Source organism: Doryrhamphus excisus, chromosome 12, assembly GCF_030265055.1.
Source record: "Doryrhamphus excisus isolate RoL2022-K1 chromosome 12, RoL_Dexc_1.0, whole genome shotgun sequence".
Taxonomy (NCBI): domain Eukaryota; kingdom Metazoa; phylum Chordata; class Actinopteri; order Syngnathiformes; family Syngnathidae; genus Doryrhamphus; species Doryrhamphus excisus.
The window spans coordinates 13,355,582-13,368,445 of record NC_080477.1 but is presented as its reverse complement, the minus strand read 5'-3'; positions in this window follow the sequence as shown (position 1 = coordinate 13,368,445).

Genomic DNA, 12,864 nt, shown 5'->3' with positions numbered 1-12,864 from the left:
CTCACGCGCAGCTTTTAAACCCCCCGCGGCGCACGCACTTCTCCTGCCCGCCACTAGGGAGCGCCTCGGCTGTGGTGAGAAGTCGCTGAGAACCACGAGAGACCACTTTAGCAAGTGGGAGGGAGTGTCACGCTCCTGGGCATTGAATATGAGTTACCGTGAAATGATGTCCAAGATGGTGGTTTGATGATGCATCATGCAACCCTGCTGAAAATGAGCCTGCTTAAAACTATTAAGACTCCGCACCCAGCAGGCTCTTTTCTCTTGCTGAGTAAATAAAGACTTGCTGGTAAACCATCATTCATTTCATCCACTTAATTATGTTGAATATTTCAATTTAATTAAGATAAAAACGTTTACTAGATTACCTATCTATTTATCGGTACTCATGTCAAATTTTATCAAAATGTAAGCATGCAAAATTTTTAAAAATGGTATATGGTGTCAATAGCAATTAAATAATCCCTCGTTTATTGCGGTTAATTGGTTACGTGATAAGTGAACTTCCGCAAAGTAGAATACCTTTTTTATACATTGAATATTTTTGTAGTTAGAGCATAGAAAGCTTTTGTTCTAAATGTGCTTTTTACATTATTAGAGACCTGTAGACATTAAATAACATCCCTACAATAAACTTTATACTCGTATTGCTTAATATAGCCGCATTCATTCATTAATCATTTTCTACCGCTTATCCTCATGAGGGACGCGGGGGTGCTGGAGCCTATCCCAGCTGTCTTCGGGCAAGGGGCGAGGTACACCCTGGACTGGTCACCAGCCAATCACAGGGCACATATAGACAAACAACCATTCACACTCACATTCATACCTATGGACAATTTGGAGTCGCCAATTAACCTAGCATGTTTTTGGAATGTGGGAGGAAACCGGAGTACCCGGAGAAAACCCACGCATGCACGGGGAGAACATGCAAACTCCACACAGAGATGAATAGAGCAGACATGATAAGACAAAATAACTCACCATTAGCATTGGGAAAGTTCCTTATTGTCATATCTCGAACAGAATGTGGGTCAATTGTTTGGCATTAAAAAATATATATCCTCACTATGGCGTACGTCACTTGAATGATATACAGGAAAGCCAGTCTAACATTAATCTGCCATACATAAATGTACATTCCGACAATGGCCGCCGCTAATGCACAGGTTATGGCATCTTTGAAGTGACACAAGAGACAGCCGCCATTTTAACAATGCTATAGCAATCTACCGATAGTCAACCTCCAATTTATTTATTCTAAACTTGAGAATAGTTTTGAAACTGGAGAGAACGACAAAGTATGAAGATACATACAAAAATGTACCACTGCCACATGGAATGGGAGGAGAACATTTTTCACTGTGTCACATCGGACTGTTCATCCGTGACTGACATAGAACAGGTAATGTCTCATCAGTGTAACATTACTGATAGTAGTGTCTGGAATACTCCATATGAGTTGTCCTTCAGTATTTTGGGGATTAATAATAGGCCGTAGTCAACCGTGAAACAGCGATCATTGATAGAACAAGGGAGTGGAATTAGAACCAGATTATTATTATTATTAAGCCAGAACCATAGCAAAGGATGACTGTATTAGTATTTTAGTTCATTTAGCCATTATTATGCTTAGAAATGCTTTGTTACTGGTTCTGACTCCTTATTGTAAATGTTGCTTTCAATCACCTTAAAACGGACCTTGACCCACTCAAGAAGCCCAAATATACAGTATATAAATGCTATTATGTGTTTGACGCATCACCCATCTTCATGCATTTATGGGCACATTTTCTTCCACTCCACTTCCTGTCCTCTGCTGACTTTGGATTTCGTTTTGATTCTACTGTTTTGTATAATGCTGCTACTACCTGCAGCACCTTCAACCCTCTTCTCACACTCTCCATCACTCTTCCTGGCCTGCAGAGGTCAGACAGGCTCATTCTCCTTGCTCAATCGAACCCACTCAAGAGAGCAGAGCCCACTAGTGGCATATCTCCTAAATCACCAACATGCCTTTGTTCTGTTTGCTGCAAGAGCCCTATTTCCTATCTTTTCCTCATCTCCTTTCTCAGAGTTGCGGTGTTTCTCATTCTGTGGATTGGTGCCTGCAACTTGGAATGAAGGATGCATGGGGGGAGTAGATGCAGAAGAAGAAGAAGACTATGAAGACACTTTATCTCCACCCTGCAGGGCTGCACACTAATATCAGAGAAGTGGAAAACAACAAAAACAGAGATAATTGGGGAGGGCAGAGTGTGTGTGTGTTTGTGAATTTGTATGTGTGGCGGGGGACAAAAAGGAGCGATAGAGCGGCAGTGTGCTTTATTTATAGGAGCTTGCACCATAACAACAAAAGTGTATGAATAATAATTGCACAATGTTTGCAGAGCCCTGATTACTCTCATTTTAATGACGTGACAGGATCAATCCTGGAGCAGTGTGGGATGTGAAAAGGACAATGATGGATCAGGGACACATCCTTTAATGGAGCCCCTAATCATGTGATTATGAACATGCATGCTCATATTCCCTGAGTGGATGCGGATCAGTGTTAGCCTCGTCTTCTATGTATGTGTATATACAGTATCTATAAAAGTAAGATCAAAATAAATTAAACACTGACTTTTGCAAGCTCAACTACAAAGACATGTGTGTTCATGCATGTATGTGCACATGCTTGAATTTTAAACAGGCTAGGGTGTTAGCATTGCGTGCCACTCCTGGTATATTTACTGTAGGTCACATACTATGGCGAACTGTGCAATCCACTTTATTAAATAGATCGTTGAAAATGAATACGAGCTGATGTGACATAATGTGCATCATTAACATAGAGATAAAATCATGAAATGTCGAAGGGACAGGTGCTGTAGAGGCTTTGCGGCACATGTTCATTTTCTGAAACGCAACGATAATGAAGCTTGTTTGGGATTACGTAGAATTAGGTGGCCTCCGATTGTGAAATGTGGATTGAATATACAGTATGTCGACATGCATCAGCATTCTAATGCGATGGATCGGGATCTGCCAGCTTTATGCTCCACTTACTGGAAGTCTCTGCATGCATCAATCGCAATATCGCATTCAGAACCTAGTTCAGAACCAAGATTTTACCCTTATTCATAATAAATGAACTGGCCTATTGTGGCATCCAAGCTTTAATGATTCATTAAATGCTTGTGGTTTCAGTGCCTCTAAAAATAACATTTTGATATGAGGATGAGCCTCATTTCTTTTCCTACAGATGCTGACGTTTAATCAAATGGAAGTGCAAATGCCCTGAAGAGAGGAAATATTTCAGTAAAGATGTATACAGGCACAAACGTTCCTCAGGTCACGTCTGTAATGTGAGGATTGATATTGAAATGTTGAGACTTCCGATACCAGCTTTTCATGCTCTAAAATCGAGCCTCAAATCCAAATATATTTTCCATGCTTCGGTACTTCAGTCATTTGAGTCATTTGTTTGTGTCATCTTCTGTGTCTGTCGCTCTGCTGCCGCTTGTTGCAGTGCACTGCTTTGGCAGAGCCTCCACCTGCAAGATATTACTCACCTGGCCTTCTTAAGCATGGCAGAAGGATTCACTCCTTGCGAGATTGAAAATCGGACTTCACTCACTCTCAGCTCAACCCTGTACTATATGTAAGTATTTTTCCCTGCTTAGCTTTCCAGTGGCAATTCGAGTTATGGGCCTGTAGGGGCCGCCAGGAGGAGTATGTTTGTATATAAAACATACGTAAATAACCTGTTTAGAAATGCATTTTTTAACATAAACATGAACTAAAAAACCCTAAAATCACCATCATACTCATCTTACTAATATAGTAGACATATTGTAATAAGAGTAAATAAGCCATTTAAGACGAAAATAAGTGTGGTTATTGTGTCTCACACCGAACATTACAGTAACATTACTGATACCTATTGACTTGTGCTGAATACTAAGTCATTGTCTTTGAATGCATCTTTTGAATGCTTTGTATTTGTATTTTAGTTCATTTAGGTGTTTTTCTGCTTGAAAATGCTCAATTTACACAACACGATGTCACATGAGTTGAAATATGCATATATTTTGACTAATAATAAGCCATATTCAGCCACAAAACAGTATGATTTATTAATATATATTTTTTAAAGATAGAGTGATAGGGTGGAGCCATGAAATTTGACCTGCAACATCGCAAAGTGACAACTGTATGCGGGGAAACCTTACAACAAAACTGAAGTTAGAGACTAGTAAACAACACATCCCATAATAAACTACACTGTTTTAGACCGATTCATTAAGATTGTTCATCATTGGGTTCTATGTTTGAAATATTAATTCTATACCAACAATCGTTTTCTAGACTCTGTCTAGAGGGGGACCGATGATGATAATTTTCAGCCATTTTTCAGCCGTATTTAGTTGTGGACTCCTATAGAGCAGCTACACACGATAACCCGCACAGATAGCTTTCTAGATCTTCCAGATTCTGTACCTCTTTGTGCAGCGTTTCCATGGATTTCCTGACCAAAACCATCCTTTTAATTTATTCCACCCCCGACCCTCTTCCAGGCACGCCCACTCCGCTGTGATTGGTCACGCTATCAAACGCTCCTGAGGACTTCCGGATATGTAGGTCTGTGTTCTGCAGCCCACATAAGGAAGTCAGGATCGCATTGATGTCAAAAAATTTACATTGGCATTGACACAAAAACTCTCTGAAACCAAGCGTTCAGAGCCACCCCAAACTTCTTCAGCGCTCACTTCCTTATATGGAAACTTTGGCATCGTTTAACATGAAAATACAACATTCTAACATTCCATATTGAGCACTTGACTTTTTTCGCATTTATTCGAAAAACAATCCACATGCAGAGATGAGTGATTGCTGCTGGATAATGTCATCCACCAAATCTCAATAACCAACAATACTGATAAGAAGCCAACATGATCTACTGTTCTAAGTAATTATGCAGGAGGACCTCTCACAAATCAGAAGAATGTGATCTGAGAAGCAAAGTTCAAAACTCTGAGCATTGCATTTATGACGTGCCTTTTCCTTTCTACTAAAACATATATGTTCTGAGCCTACAAAGACTCACGCAATCTTTCTTCTGAATGGCCAGGAGGATGTCCAACCAAGCCCTGTTGTGACCCATGGGATTCTTGTCTCACCCAGCCCACATCTTTAACTCCAAAGCAGTTCAAGTCAAGTTAACGTGCTTTCTAATTACCAGGAGATCTCCTCATTGCACTCATTGTCACATTGTGCAGCTAATCAAGCAGGTCAGCTAAAACATCACACCACAGTCCTCCTTTCTGGTGCACAGACTCTAAAACTGTATAATTACATGCTCAGACGGGCAATAAATACCCCGGTGTGCATATTGTTGGTTCGGATGAAAATCCCACAGTCGGCTTATTTGTGTGCATGCAGATCAAATTAGGTTTTGTGGCTATGACTGCCAGAGACATTTGCTCCGGCATTAATGCGCTGGAGCAGCAATCAGAGTGGGAGTGTATGATTTGTGTAAAAGAGAGTGACAGATTGTTTCATTGCAGTAATCAGCCATTTTATCAGCGACACAATGCAGACTGATAACAAGTAGTTTGACTCCCCAAAAGGCAAGAGAAATTGCTGTAAACAGATAAGACACAATCCAATTTTTAATCCAGTCCCAATTATATTGTGTTCATTTCACCACTACAGTAGATTAGCACAACACCTTACAATGAGAACATGTCATGATATTCTGAATTCACGTAACGCACAACACCCCTGCTCACACACTGGGAGGACTGGGCGATTACATGATCAGGTTGATTACAGTGATTAGCTAGTATCGTATTTACTCGATCAAACATGGTGGAAATGTTAGCATCCAGCGAAGATGAGGCTATTGTTGAAATTAAAGGTTGCTCAATTTCAGTTGTGTGGCAACTTCATTTGCAATTTATTTATTTTGGTCTTGGTCTTGCATCCCTGCACAAACACTGTAGGTCGCTGTAACTATTTATTTCTATACATTTACTTTACTGTTGTTTATTCCAGACTCGTGCTTCAGCATATTTTCTATGCCGTTTATCCTTGTTAGAGGGTCACTGGGGGTATGTTGGAGCCTATCCCAACTGACTTTGGGGCGAGAGGCGGGGTACACCCTGGACTGGTCACCAGTCAATCGCAGGGCACATATAGACAAACAACCATTCACACTCACAAACCGGAGTAAAACTGGAGTACCTGGGGAAAACCCACGCATGCACGAGGAGAAGATGCAAACATGCCAACTCAAACATTTCAAGCCTACGACTTTGGACTTGACCTGTGTTGTCCTGACTTGAGATTTGACTTAGATTTTCACATCTTTATTTGAGACTTGACTCGAAATTTGAGATTAAGGATCTGAGACTTGCTTCCCCCTCTGCCAATATGTACTGGATCTACGTATTGCACAGCGTGCAAGGTGAACAATGTATGCTGTGTCCCCCTCCCTCTACTGGGAACAATTAAGAAACTGGACCTCCAGAGTGCACATCTGCAAAGTACAAAAACAACTCCACCTCCAGAAATCACCTGAGACAAGTGAGTATTTGTTCTCATAGTAGTATTAGGGCAGTAAGACAACATAAGGATGCATAGGCCCCTAAAAAGTAGGTCAACATTAAATACTAGGGCTGATGATTACAAATTGTAATCACATTAATCATTTTTTATTAAATGATTTATTAAATTAATCATGATTAATCACTCTAAAATATGCCAATTTTTACAATATAATGACAGGACAGGATTATATTCTCTATCTCTATCTAGTATTTGTCAAGCATGAGTATCTAGTGGTGGTCTAGTGGTTAGCGCGCAGACCTCACAGCTAGGAGACCGGGGTTCAATTCCACCCTCTGCCATCTCTGTGTGGAGTTTGCATGTTCTCCCCGTGCATGCGTGGGTTTTCTCCGGGTACTCCGGTTTCCTCCCACATTCCAAAAACATGCTAGGTTAATTGGCGACTCCAAATTGTCCATAGGTATGAATGTGAGTGTGAATGGTTGTTTGTCTATATGTGCCCTGTGATTGGCTGGCGACCAGTCCAGGGTGTACCCCGCCTCTCGCCAGCTCTCAACAGCTGGGATAGGCTCCAGCACACCCCGCGACCCTCGTGAGGAAAAAGCGGTAGAAAATGAATGAATGAATCAATGAGTATCTAGTGTTGAGTATCTGGTAGCAAAACATTTGAATAACACTTCAAACTGTGTTATTATGAGCAATGAAGGCTTGCATTCAGACATCATGTGATTTAAGGTAAATAGGTAACACTTTACAGTAGTAGTATGACTAGTATGAGGAATTAACCTACATAACCCTAACCATGACTCATTCGTTCCTCAGTAACTACTCTAATCATTAGTTAGTCGCTACTCTAAATGTATGTCCATCCTTTTTCTATGCCGCTTATCTTCACTACGGTCTCGGGTATGCTGGAGCCTATCCCAGTCGTCTTCGGGCGAAAGGCAGGGTTGCCAGCCAATCATCATTCACTCTCACATTCATACCTATAGACAATTTGCCGTTGCCAATTAACCTATAAACCTATTAAGCCATGTAATTTTTCTTTTGAATGAGAGGTTTGCCCAGAGCAAATTTACTGTGCGGTGATACTGATAGTCCTCCTGTTACAGTTTGCATTGATGTTTCCTGGAAATGCTATTGGACCAGGCGTGTTTCATGAGGGAACAGACAGAGGACATAACATAAAAACATGAAAAAGATAATAGTATCAACAAAGCGGCAACAGCTGCCATGGCAGTATGGGTTACAGTGCAACAGGAACAGAGACGGTATCAACAACAGTAAGTAGGGATGTCTGCAGGTACTTCTGCATGACTGAAGGTGCCCCAGTGTTCCACATCAGTGCATTTTTTTGGGGGGGGAACTATGCAACCAGTTCCAGGAGGTGAGATGAATAATTGAGGTTGACAAGCTCCACCCTAATCAAATGCACTGAGGCATGACCAGCACATGCATATAAAATGCACCAAACATACTGTATGCTTCTAGTGTACTGCACTTATGTGTGTGTGTGTGTGTGTGTGCAAATTGAATGTCGACAACAAGAAACCCCCATGGCCTGATTTGTGTTTTCCTCGCCCACCTCTGTCTCGGCAATCGCTTCCACTGGGTCAATTCAATTTAGTGGCTGAACTGAGGTCCATTGACGTGCCTCCAAGCAGAATACAAGAAAAACACAGATGTAAAGACTTAATCTATCAGTCTATTGATTTGTCTGCTTCTCGATAAAGTAGTAGAAAAAGTGCTGTCCGTGGAATCAGTCGCTGTGATTACAAATGTAGACACAAATTCATCAAATTAAAGAAATTCAATGTGGGGCCGATGTAATGAGCCAACAAACATTAAGTAGCTTCACACCAACCATCTGATTGCGGCACAATAAGGAGAAAATGTGAATTGCAAACTTGGAAAACAAGCCAAGCAGTATTTCTTCAAACCGGTATGTACAGTGGTGGGGAAAGGTATTTGCCCCCTTAATTCACACATGATGCGTAATTTTAATCAGTCTGGCAATTCACACCAACGACACACATGTGTATCTTGTTTTGTTGTAGAAGACAAAAGAGTAAAATACAGCGGTATTCCGAAAATGAGCCAAGGAATGATACAGTTGGGGGATACGTGACGCTGCTCTAATGTGAACTGAGCTTTTTAAATATACATGCAGAAAACGCTATGTGGATGTGACATCTGCGATACACATCTGGTGTGAATTTGAGATGTTACAGATCATCAAACAAATAGAAATATTAGTCAATGGCAACACAACTGAACACAAAATGCAGTTTAGATTTTAATCAAAACTATTAACGGAGAAGAAAATCCTAACCTGAGGTTATAAACACAATATGGCCACACATTTTCCTTCAGAATTTTTTGGTAGGCAGCAGAAGTCAGCAGAAGTCCATTAATCACAGTAAGTCTTCCAGGTCCTGAAGCAGCAAAACAGACCATGACCCAAGACCATCACACTACCACCACCATATTTTGGTACGATACTGAAAAAAACGTTACTTTTACGCCATTACGTGTCGTAATGAGACACACACCTTCCAAAAAGTTCAACTTTTGTCTCGTCAGAGCGTAGACTATTCTCCCAAGGTATCCTCAAGGTCTTGGGGATCATCGAGATGTCTTCTGGCAAAACTGAGACAAGCCTGTGCTCATTTTTGGCCCTTTGTATTTTATAGAGCAACTTTACACTATAATCTGCGCACAAAGCTTTCTAGAACTTCCAGAATCTGCACCAATTACTGCTGGATTTCCAAAATGGTCTGTTTATTCCATCCACGGCCACTCCCAAGCGCTCTGGAGTACTTTCGAACTACTGCCAAACCCTGCTTTCTAAATTTGTCGGTATAGCAGTTGATAATAAATGAATAAACCCTTTGGAGAGCTACTTGAAAAGTGGTTAGGAGACCCTGACTTACCATGTATGAAGGCAACGTAGGCACCGCCAGTGCGGTGGAGCTTAGGAGAAGCCGGACATGAAGGCACTGCATCCTGCATCCACCTCGCCTGCCCAAGGAGGAGCACACATTGTCGAACACACTTTGTCAGAGGTACCACTGGCGTCATGGAGCTCAGAAGCCGGACATTTGTGTTGTCATTGACTAATACTTAAATTTGTTTGATGATCTGAAACATTTAAGTGTGACAAACATGCAAAGAAATTAGAAATCAGGACAGTGGCAATACTAGAGTATATACTTGAACACGAGATAGTTTAAGAGGGGACAGTCAGAGGGGAAAGACAGAACACAGTGATACCAACGGTCACATTCACATTTCCTGGGATGGTGTTGGTGGAACCTGGAAGTGAATACGGAAAGAGAGGAGTGAGATTAACAGCCAGTGATAACATCAGCGTCATCGCCTTTTTGTGTAGGGCTGGTTGGGCTGGATAAACATACTGTAGTGCAGGAGTGGCTGCGATCTAGTTGTAGGTACGGGGAGAAAGAAATACTGGTAGATAGGAGGAATAACAACTACGGCAACAGCATCATTGATTGATTATGCTTGGCTTAAAACAACCACCACAATAATTATCTCAAGTGGTCCACCTCTGATTGGTTGTTTCACGGGCACGATACCAGAGCAGCGCGCTCTGAGTGGACAGCTACGGGGGCTGATACTGGACATGGTTAAACTCTATATTTTATCAGTATCACTGCCCTGGGCTTTGACACAGTATCACAATATCCTTTTCCCGTATCATTCATGGGCGGTTTCTAGGGTACAGGGCCAATTAATACTGTAGTATGTGATAATTACAGGTTATCACATGGTTTGTCTGGTATCAGGCTCAGTATCATGCCCCCAAGTGTCAGTATCAGCTCGAGAACGATACCAGACAAACCATGTCATAACCTATAAATATCAACCTCACACAATCATCCATCTGTATTTCTATCAGGATTTGCAAAAAATGCAATGGTGGGTTTTTTTTCGCCCCCCCCCCTAAATGTTGCAAGGAACTGGTGTGTGTCGTTCTCGTCAACGAGCTGTTGTGCCTGTTAATTGACAAACAAACAGCAATCAAATCATGTTCGCTGTCACGCTGTGGTAAAACACAAAACTGTCAACAGAATTTTTCCTCGAGGATGAGTAGCAAATAATGATCGATAGCACCATTACGTAGGGCTGTGTTCCTGGGAACATGTAACATAGCACGTTGTCTGTCATGATCTAAATATTGCTGGAGACAGCTGCAATCTTTCCCATCACGCCTTCTAGATCATTCATTTAGACAGCTGACTTAATGGCCCATATATTTAGTTAGCGTCGGACATAAGGAACATACAGAATGACAGAGTTTCTCGCTTCTATTTCGTGACACATCGTTCCTGCTGGTTCATCTCTTCACAGGAGTGAAACTCATTAACATTTTATGAAGACAAACCCAGAGACCATGGCATTAAATCATGGATTGTCCAACATGATTTACATACACAGATCACATGTACAGCCGTGAAAACAGGAACTAAACTGCAATATTTCAACCAATCGACACTCCAGTTCTGGTCAGATGTCAGAGGTTAATTGCTTGTTGTAGTTTATGAACAGAAAACGCCAGCCACTTTGACAGATTTATGAACCCATATTCCTATTTTCCCCTTGGGTGACTTTTTAATGTTTTCTGATAGACAATAAGTTGTAGCCACACTGCCTTAGAATTCCAGGAATGTTGCCCCTTTTCAACATATCACGTTGGCAATGGCTAGCTGCATTGGATATTGTACATCTACCTATTTTTATGGTGAAGTCTTTAAGGATTTACATGGAAATGGAAAGAAGAAAAGGATGACTTTAACATTATCTGCAGGTTCATATGCAGGGCTGTGTTATCGCAGATGATTCAGCAGCAAAACCATTATCGTTTCTTTGGATTATGTCTCTAAAGCACTAATTCTTATCTATGTTTTTTTTAGCGTCTTCCATTATGACATTTTGCCCAACACTGCAGAAAATATCGTAGCATTATCTGACATCATTAAAGTAACAATATGTAGTAATTTTACCTTAATATAGACAGGAAATTAGCTGGACATAATACAGTGTAAAAAGTTAAGCACAAGTGGTTAGCGCGGAGGCCACAAAGCAAGGAGACCCGAGTTCAATTCCACCCTCGGCAATCTCTGTGTGAAGTTTGCATGTTCTCCCCGTGCATGCGTGGGTTTTCTCCGGGTACTCCGGTTTCCTCCCATATTCCAAAAACATGCTAGGTTAATTGGTGACTCCAAATTGTCCATAGGTATGAATGTGAGTGTGAATGGTTGTTTGTCTATATGTGCCCTGTGATTGGCTGGCGACCAGTCCAGGGTGTACCTCGCCTCTCGCCCAAAGAAAGTAGTTAACTTATTTTTACACTTGTATGTTACTTAAGACATTGCCTGTACAAGAAAAATAAGAACAGTTTGATCAGATTATTTCCACTACTTCCCATTTTGGAATAGCTTGCGTCATTTTAGAAACTTGTATTTATCGCTTCTACTGTAGGGTAAATTACATCTGACGACTATAGAGGCATTTACACTACTGTGTCGTTAAGTTAAACTGTCAGTGGGCCCGCTAACACAAATTAAAATGGAACATTTCATTTAAATAACAACCCTGCACGTCTACCACACCAGATGTTACCAGCCTCATATCTTTTTTTTTTATCTCATACAAAGATTGATCTCATGTCGCTCTGTTTGCGTGATCCTTTTTTTTGTTGCAGTTTTATAATCATAAGTGTGGTGATAAGTCATTAATTTTGACGCGATAGTGTCCCCAGGCTGCACGGTGACATAGTGATGAGCATGTTGGCCTCACAGTCAGGAGATTGAAGGTTTAAATCTCTGCTGGAACATCTATGGGTAGAGTTCTCCCCATGCATGTGGTATTCAGGCTTTCTCCGATAACCCCAAAAGCATACACGTTCAGTTAATTAGAGATGATAAATTATTGGAGATTATGTTCATGGGTGTAAATGCTTGTTTGTCTACATGTGCCCTGTGATTGGCTGCCTGCCTGAAGTCAGCTGGTAGACTCCAAGCGGTACAGATAATGGAGGATTGTCACATTTGCAACCGAGTCACGCTGTCATTCAAAACATGTATCCTTCATCCCACCAATATACTACAATATTAATTTCCTTGACAGAATTAATACGGTCCATCTATCCTTCACAAATCTATTCTATACGAGCATCCAATGAAAATGTTTCAGGAGCAGGAAGACTAGTACATTGATGAATGATTAAATACATGGTCTGGAACAAACTCAAATCAAATTTCTCCTGTCAGCTTTTTTATAAACAAT